Here is a 9865-nt window from a genome sequence, read left to right on the forward strand (position 1 = left end):
CAAAATTTCCTCGTCTTTTTTCTTCCATCAAAGCTTCATGTTGGCTCTTAGCAATATATGCATGAACTGAAAGAGACTAAACAGGATCCTCCCAACCTGTTCTTCCTCGTATTGTAGCTGCAGTTCTCAATAACGCCTCTCGAGGTAATTTCCCTTCTTGCATTGTAGAAATGGCAGAAGCCCAAAACTCACTAGTTTCCGTACTTCCACCAATTTCATCATCTACTCTAGCACCATAACTTGCACTTTCTCGTACTACTGTTTCATGCTCTTTTAAGTAATCTTGAACCAATGCTCTCATTCCTCCCTTGCCAAAATTGGTTTGAAGAAGATCCTCCCTATCTTTCAATGCTATCTTCCCATCTTTCCAACAAATAATTCCCTGCCGTATCATATTATTAAATTCATTGCAATCTTTTCTAGTGTGTGAAGCATCATCACACCAAATGCATCTTTGTACATATCCTTGTTTTGAAACATTCTTCGAATTGTTTATAGAAGTATTCTCTTCAAGTCTTGCCAATTTGATTTGAAGATCTCGCATTCCTCGTATAATTTCTTCCATATCCATATCTGCTTTCTTTGACAAGGATGTTGAAGGTTGAACTGTAGGCATTGTCGGTGGTGTTGTATGTACTGGAGCTTTGGGTGCTTGTACTGTTTTCGGAATATTGCTCCTATCCTTCCTCCTTTCTTTTTTTGTAAGCAACCCCACCGCATCTTCAACGTTCTTCCACTTCGTTGTCAATCCTTCATCTTCTTCTTTGTCTTCAAGAAGGGGTTCTAATTTCTCTTGCAATTCTCCATCAGCAGCTTGAAGAAATAGATCAACTTTGTTCGGCTTCAATGTCAATTTTTCTACCTTCGATAATTGAGAGTACTGCCTTTCAAATTCCCTTAGTAGCTCTGTTGCTTGCAAATTCTTATTGGGCCGTTCAATCCATCCCAAAAATAGCTTCTTAGTAACGCGATCAGCATCTTCCAAGAAATATTCGTCTTTCAATGCATGTGAAAAATCCTCCCATGAATTCCCACAACGATCCGTAATCGATGTAATGTGGTCCCTTATCTCTGATATCGTGGCAAGTCCAAATAGTGCAACCATTTTCTTCTCAGAAACCCGATTTAATTCCATTTCACGAACATAACATCTTAAATACCTTGAAATATTCCTCCCATCAAATTGATCAATTTTATTGACCATTGCTTGCAATGCTTTGGTTGCCAAAGCTTCCTTTCGATCATTGCTTTGCTGTTGCTGCATTGACAATGAGAAGGCTTGAAACAAACTAGCAATAGACGGATCCATGTGCATACCTTGTCCTTTAGAAGACTCTCCACCAGAAACTTCTCCCAAAAATCCTTCAAAATTTTTATTTTCGTTTTCCGTAAAAATAAAGATAAAATCAACTGAAATCCAATACCTTCCACCTCAAGCTTTCACGTCGGGTTCACCACTTATGTCGTATTACGTGCTTTCCTGCTCGAGAACGCGCCGAGCGTTTGGCTGTAGAAGGTAGTATGGAGATTCGCCGATAGTCAAGCAGTCTATCAGTTTTTGACTGCTGGAATATAAACGACTGCAACAATGTACCGTAAATCTATACGGATGCTCTTCGACTGCTTGTCGAAGTCTTTTTTTTTTTTTTTTTTGCCCCAGCCGGTAGGTCTCTAGACGTTACAGAGAACCCCGAACAACCCAAACTGTTAATCTTCAATACCCCTTTGTACTTACGATCTTGTATCCACTGAGTGTCTCGTTAGATTAACCCAATAAATTTCATTCACTCCGCATACTCAATCCTATAGACACCCTTTTAATCCTTCAATCACAGACGTAACTCGATTTTTCAAAACAGTCAAGAGTATTCAAACCCACTTCATTTAAAAATCCCGATTCACCATTACAACACTGACTTTAGCAGCGATTGCCTCAGTCTTCCCAAAACTCTACGAAGAAGAAAAATCCAAATTCTATGTCTTTCCTTCCCCGACCCGAAGCATGAAGCTCCTCTCTCTAATTCCCTTGATCTTCAAAAAACCTCCAATGAAACCCGAACTGGTAACCTTGCAAAAGCTTGAAAACTCGCTCCCCCCCCCGATTCCCCAAAAAAAAACCCCCCCTTTCAAAACTATATCCCCCCTAACCTTATCCTCTGAATTTCTTCAATCTTCCATCTTAGATCCGAAATTGGCTCCCACCTCAAGCTTGTATCCGAAATTGGCTCTCGTCGTCAAGTTTGGATCCAAAATTGGCTCTCGCCATCAGAGCTTTCTCCTCCGTTTTTACCTTTAAGAAATCCATTTACCGAAAACAACGTTCCCTGAAACGGCACAGAGAACAGGACAGCCTGAAACAGAATCGAACCTCGTAATCGGGACCACATTGAGTCGCCCGACCAATTCAGGTCCTATATTGGAAAAGATGCCCGTAATAACTTGGATGTTCCCGTAATTGAGTCAAATTGGTCCTCGCGTCAGATTGCCTAAGACCCGTAGTAAGACCTGGATTTCTCGAAATTAGACTGCATTGCATTGAGCGGCCAATTCAGGTCTCATATTGGATAAGAGGACCCGGATTGGATTATCGAAATTGGATCCAATTCGCTCCTCGAACCCGTCGTGTGAATTGGTCCTTCTCTTCTTGCTGACTCCCGTTATTGGAATCGAATGGAGCATTTCAGTATGCCCCGGCTGACTGTAACGGAGTGACTGAACCTGACCACTCAGTATTTGTACTGGAGTTGGTCGATGCTCCCAATATTCGAGGTAACTGAATATTAATAAAATTCCCCTTTCTTTTTATTTTCACTGTATACTCGTGTTACGACACGACAACAGTGAGGCTTACAATTGGTACCGGGACCATGATGAGGGACATTTTACTACGTGGTCCTAGTTGCAAGTAGCCTTCTTAAACCACTTTAGGCCGGAGGTTGGACAAAGTACAGCCTTGAGAGCACTGGGAGCGGTACGACAGCAAAGAGACGAGGAAATGGCTAACTACATCAGGAGGTTTGACTTGGTCTTCATGTGTTATGTAAGAGGATTGTTGAATGGCGATACGTTAAAGCAATTCTTCATTGAAGGATTTGCTAATCGATCTACAATCAAGGGAGTATTAGAGAGAAACCCAGCCACTTTAGAGGAAGTCAAAACAGCGACGCACGTTGTAGATTTAATCGAGAGAAGTTATGAAAGGCATTAGAGGAAGGAAGATGAGTCTATCCCAGGGTTTATTCCAATTAATCCCGTAAGCCAAGCGGTAGGACCAAGCACGTCAGGTACACCTCCGATAGTCGACAATAGTGCCCAATATTACAATGTCATGCCCACGGCCACCAGAGCTCCGGTACCCTTATTGGCATTACCAGAGCCACAATTGGAGAGGAGAGTGGAGGACTTGGAGAAGAAAATACAGGCCGGACAAGAAGGTTTTCAAGACTCCATGATGAAGCAGATCCAAGCCTTGACTGAGCAGATGGCATTCATGGTAATGAATCAAAATTCAAACACTCCACCTCCTCGGATAGAGTCTGGTAACCATAACTCGGGGGTTTGGTGTACTACTTGTGGCTAAAATGGACATTCATCTCTTCAGTGCCGAGTAAGGCCTCAAGGTAATCCAAATCCTCAACCATACCAGCCAACACATGGCTATGGAAGAGATAGAGGACCTCAGCAGCGGCAAGGAGGTTATCAAGGTGGTCCTCAAGGATATGGTAGAAGTGGCAAGCCTCGGAAGGAGTACCATGAGCTTTGCAGGAGATGGCATGAGCCGGATCAGTGCTGGGATGATGGCCAACCATGGCCGTGTGGCAATTGTGGTGGCAATCACCCTACCCATGAATGTAGACAACCTGATAAGGTAATTCAACTACCACCACCAATAACAAATCCTTATGAGAACGCGCGGAATAACATGAGAGATCAGAGACGACCTCATGATGATGATCAGAGGGGCCTAAAACCTCCTAATCTCTACTACAACTATGAGGATTTCAGACAAAACCATCAACCTCTGGAAAGGTTACAAACCCGCCATGGTTATATCCCAGTTGCCCAAAATCAACAAGGTAGCTATCGAAACTATGCAAACCAGAAACAAGGTCCATCTTCTAACCAAGATGTTAGAATAGCAGAAGAGGTCTTATTGAAGGGTCCTGCACCATCTCTAGCAAAGACCACAGTGGTGATTGAAGAACATGAAGCACCTTCTAATTTAGTGACCCACGAATTGAAGAAAGACGGAGGTGGTAGCCATGAGAATGCTACTTTGGTTGTGATTACCCGAGGGCAAGCTCATAGGCAATCACCAATCGATGAAGAAGACTTAGATAGTAGTGAGTCTGAAGAGTTGTTGGATTTAGTAGCTCTTGAGGTGGCTGCAAAGGAGGCGGCAAGAATTACAAGGGAGATAGGCGCCGCGGTAGGTGATGAAAGGTCATCTGAAGGCTCTGATCCAAGTAAAGGGTTAGAACTGGGTGAATGGGAGGGTCCTGATATTCCAGAGGAGGAGTTTGGAGGGTTGGGTCGTACGATGCCAACCTCTTACCAGAAGTATGATCTCTGGAGGGACTTGCGGAGGATAAAGGCTGACATCTCAATTGCTCAACTATTGGAGATATCTCCTTTGATGAGGAAGAGTTTCAAAGAAGGATTACCTAGGGCGAAGAGGAAGAAGAAGACTCAGAAGAGGACAGTGGCTAGGGTACAAGCATCTATTAGGCCAGTGGATGTGAAGGCAGTGGAGATCGAGGTCACTATCATGGACAAGGTGGTTCCGAATGTACTCATTGATGGAGGTAGTGGGCTTAACATCATGCTACTTCATACCATGGAGAAGTTGGGGTTGAATTTAACCGGACCTTCATTATTTGTATTAAACATGGCAGATCAAAGTCCTGCTAGGCCTTTAGGCTAGATCACGAACTGTAAAATCTCTACAGGAGGGGAGGATTACTTAGTGACCTTCCATGTGATCAAGATGCACACTTCCAAAGAATCTTTTCTACTTCTCTTAGGTCGTCCATGGTTGAGGATGGCCAATGCCACCATCATGTGTGGTGGTGATAAGCCCTCCATAGTTTACGGTCCATATGAAAATCCCACTAAATTTAGAATCAAGCCTTTGATAGGACTCGAGGTGGTTGACACCATATCTATTGGAGAAGGCACACCATTAAAATCCGTGGATGGGATGACGTTTGAAGTTGAGGTTCAAACCTTGAAGTGTCTTGGTCCAAATCTCTACCATTGGTCAGACAATGGAGAGTATGCCAAGTGGCTCTAGGACAACCCTGATTCTTCATCAGAATTGACGGCAGGATTGAATCTCATTGGAATGGAGTTGGACGATGGTTTGACACCTTTAATTGAGGTAGATGTCCATTTGATTGGAATAGAGGATGTTGAAGGAGTAGAGGTTTTAGAGGAAAGTGAGCATTTGGGACGATCATTGAAATTTAAGACTGGTTCTTCGGGAATTATGGTTGGAGAAGACGTTTTCAGTTATCCCAATGTGCCTTCGGATTGGTATCGAGATAACAATGAGCAATCTCACGTTGCTAAGGAAGACTAGAAGTTTGTGACAGTGGAGTTTGAAGGAGAAGAACCAAGACAAATGAAGATGGGAAGCCAACTAGAGGATGAAGAGATCAAGGCCTACTGTGAATTGGTAAGACAGTATCGGGAGGTCTTTGCATGGTCTTACAAAGAGTTAAAGGGGATTCCTCCTGAGATTGTAGAACATCGAATTCCCTTGATGACCGGTGCAGTGCCGATCAGGCAAAAGGAGAGGAGAATGAATCCTCAGCTTCAATTGATTGTGAAAGAGGAACTGGAGAAATTACTCCAAGCAGGTTTTATTAAACCTGTTGAGATTACAGATTGGGTCTCTCCCATGGTGCTTGTAAAGAAGAAGAATGGTAAACTTAGGGTGTGTGTGGATTATAGAAAGTTGAATTTTTGCTCCCAAAAAGACCACTTTCCCTTGCCATTTATCACTAGCATCTTGGAAGAAGTGGCAGGTCACGATTTATACACATTTATGGATGGATATTCTGGATACAACCAAGTGTCTATTGCACCTGAAGATCGACACAAGACTGCATTTACAACACCTTGGGGGATGTTTGTGTGGCATGTGATGCCATTTGGATTATGTAACGCCCCTGCTACTTTCCAACGTCTGGTGATGTCTATCTTCTCAGACTTGTTATACAAATCAATGACCGTGTTCATTGATGATTTCAGCACCCAATCTGATGCAGATTCTCACATTCATTTAGTGAAAGAAAGCTTAGAGAGGTGCAAGAAAGCTCGAATGGCCCTGAATCCAGAAAAAACCTATCTTGCCTTGACTAGAGGCATTTTGTTGGGATATATGATTAGTAAGAGGGGTCGTGAGCCCGAGCCAGAAAAGGTGAAAGTAATTCAAAATTTATCACCTCCTACTAGTGTGAAGGAAGTGCAACGTGTATTGGGACACACCGGTTGGTATAGGGAGTTGATTGAAGATTACGCCACTATTACCCTTCCCATCACTAGCCTTCAGAAGAAAGGCACCAAATTTATATGGACTCAGGCTTGTAATGATGCTTTCGAGGTTCTAAAGAAGGAATTGTCTTCTTATCCAATATTGAGGCCCCCGAGGTGGGACTTGCCTTTCCACATCTATTGTGATGCAAGTGCGGTGGCGGTTGGCAGCATTCTGTGCCAACTTGTAGAAGGCCCAAGCAAGGGCAAGGATCATCCAATTGCCTACGCTAGTAGGCAATTAAATCTTGCAGAGAAAAATTATTCCACCACTGAGAGGGAATGTCTAGCCATGGTGTTCTCAGCTAAGAAGTTTAGACATTATCTGTTGAGCAACAAAGTGGTTTTTTATGTGGATCACATGGCCATCAAGTATTTGGTTAACAAACCTGAGTTGAGCGGTCGGCTAGCTAGGTGGGTCTTGTTGCTACAAGAGTTTGATTACACTGTGGAGTACAAACCTGGATCCGTACACAAACAAGCAGATCACATGTCGAGATTGCTTGGAGGAATGGAGACCCACCTGATTGATAATAGATTGATAGACAAGAGTCTTTTCTTGGTGACAGCTAAACCAGCATGGTATTCTAGGATTATTGAGTTCTTGACTACTCAACAATTGCCAGTGGATTTATCCAAGGACGAGAGGCGGAAGATTCGGGTCAATAGTCGTCATTTTGTGGTATTAGGGAACCGGTTGTATCGACGTGGATTGGATGGAGTGTTAAGACGTTGTGTAATGGAAGATGAGGTTCCTTCTATTTTGTCAGCTTGTCATGACAGTGCGTGTGGCGGACATTTTTCTGGCCAATTGACTGGTCAGAAAATTCTTAGGGCTGGTTATTACTGACCAACACTCTTCAAGGACGCTCATACCTATGTGAGACGTTGTGATGCATGTCAGAGATTTGCTGGGAATGACATTCACATGCAGTTGCCGCTTCACATTTTCCTACCATTGGTGCCATTCGAGAAGTGGGGCATCGATTACGTAGGAGAGATTCATCCTCATTCATCTCGAGGAATGGCATATATTGTAGTGGCCACTGAATATCTCACTAAGTGGGCTGAAGCCAAGGCTATGAGGACAAATGATGCCAAGAATGCTGCAATCTTTCTCTTTGAGAATGTGATTACTAGATTTGGAGTCCCGAAGATTTTTGTGAGTGATCGAGGTACTCATTTCCTCAACGAGGTGATTGAATCCATGACTGAGCGATTCCAGATTGATCACCGGAAGACTGCACCCTATCACCCTCAAACCAATGGTCAGACAGAGCGAGTCAACCAAACACTTGGTACTATATTGATGAAAACTATTAGAGACTCTAAGCGTGATTGGGATGTGAAACTGCCAGCCCCCTTATAGGCATATAGAACATCATTCAAGGTCACCACGCAGGCTACGCCATTCTCTCTAGTCTATGGACTGGAAGCAGTTTTACCAATTGAGTTTGAGGTTCCATCCCTTCGGATTGCAGTAGATTCCAGATTGACTGACAGACAATCTTTAAAGACAAGGTTGTACGAGCTCGAGGCGTTGGATAAGAGCAGAAGACGAGGGGCTCAACACATTGAGGCCATCCAGAGGTGGCGCAAGGTCGTGTTTGATAAACGGAACAAGACTCAAGTCTTGCAACCTGGTATGCTAGTATTGTTACAAGATGCTCGGAAGATCGACTTTCCAAGCAAGTTTGATGCCATATGGTTGGATCCTTATCTTGTCAAGGAGGTGTTTTTAAGCAACTCCGTACAATTGGAGACCTTGAATGGTCAATTGTTTCCCACACAAACATCAGGTAGCAGGTGTAAAGAATATAAGACATGAGGCAGCGCAATTTTGGACAAGAGCTCCACCTTTCTATCTTATGACAAGGCGATAGTATGAACTGGCATGGTAAAAATACTTAAAAGGACAAAAAATGGCAAGTACAAGCTGGATTCGTCCCCTGATGGTCGCCAATTATGTGAGCCCAAAAGTTGGTTCACATTGTTGGTTAAACTAAAAAAATCTAAAAAAAATGAGGATTTTGATTATGTTTTGTTATAATAAGTTAGTTATAGATATTAATGTTAGTGGCTTATTGATGATTAGTAGTGGAAAGAAAAATCAAGGGAGAAGGGAGTGGTGGGAAAGATAAGAAAAAGAGCCAAAAAAAAAAAGAAAAAAAAAGAAAAAAAAACAAAAAAAAAAAAAAAGGCCAAGAAGAAAGAAGGAAGAAGATGAAGAGGGACAAGGAGAAGAAGAAAAAAAAGGAGAAGAAAATAATTAGAAGTAAATTTATTGTGATGGGTTTGTCAAATTGTTGGTTCTTAATGATCTAGAACTTAGATTTGGGTATATGAATAGTCAAACTTGATGTTTAAATATGTTTTAAACTCATTGGTGGAGTTAGTTTTGTCGAAAAACGCTTCAAATTGGGGATTTTGGGCATGTCTAGCACTAAAATCGGGTTTAGGACTTAGGGTTAATGTGGGCCCTTGATCTTGATTAGGGTTGGTGGATTCGGATGGTGGAGATGTGGCCGCCACCCTTTGGTCTCTTCCTACTTGGATAAGAGGGTGGGGGTGGCCACACTCGCTCTCTCTCTCTTTTTTTTTTTTGGGGGGCGAAGCCATGCCAAATTGCATCCCCACGTACCCTTGTTTCTATAGAGCTGCAATTGCGCAGCTGTAGTGTATTAGTTATCTGGAAATAGAACGTCAAACTTTACCAATAGTTAGATCTTGTCGTTAGCTTCCTCGGGACAGTAGGCACGCTTTGTTTGGAGAGAAAACAAGAAAGTTGTGGTTTTAGTGACAAGGAGGTCAGCTGCCGGCCAGATCTGGAGGTCCGACTTTGGAAGGCAAGTGTTGGCGGACAGTATTGAATTTGGAGCTGAAACTTTTGTGGGGGATGGTTCTTGTTGTCAGCTTTGCAAGGACTATTTTCACGCTTAGATTGAGTAAAGGCCAAGGAAGTTATGGTGGTTGGAGTGAAGAGGAGTCGGCCGTGGTGAAGATGTAGCACTCCGCCAACTCAAGCTACTTTGGAAGGTCATATCTTGGAATTCACTCAAGATTTTCAAGAAAAAATTGTTGGAGGTGATGCGGCTTCAATTCTAGTTTCTGGAATGCTAAAGCATATGCGTTGCACAACTGGAATGGAGCAAGGGCAAGGGTTTTTGTGGCCAGGGGTGCTCTGACTAAGCCGAGAAAGTTAGGCAACTTTGAGGCAAGATTTCTCTTAGCTTAATTGTTGTTTTGCATTGAATTTTGTTGGAGGACAAGCGCTTGTAAGTCTACTTTCTAAAATAGCAAAGCTTGTTATAAACAAGTTAGTGATGCA

This window comes from Physcomitrium patens, chromosome 15 (genome assembly GCF_059467195.1).
Source record: "Physcomitrium patens ecotype Gransden chromosome 15, ASM5946719v1, whole genome shotgun sequence".
NCBI lineage: Eukaryota > Viridiplantae > Streptophyta > Bryopsida > Funariales > Funariaceae > Physcomitrium > Physcomitrium patens.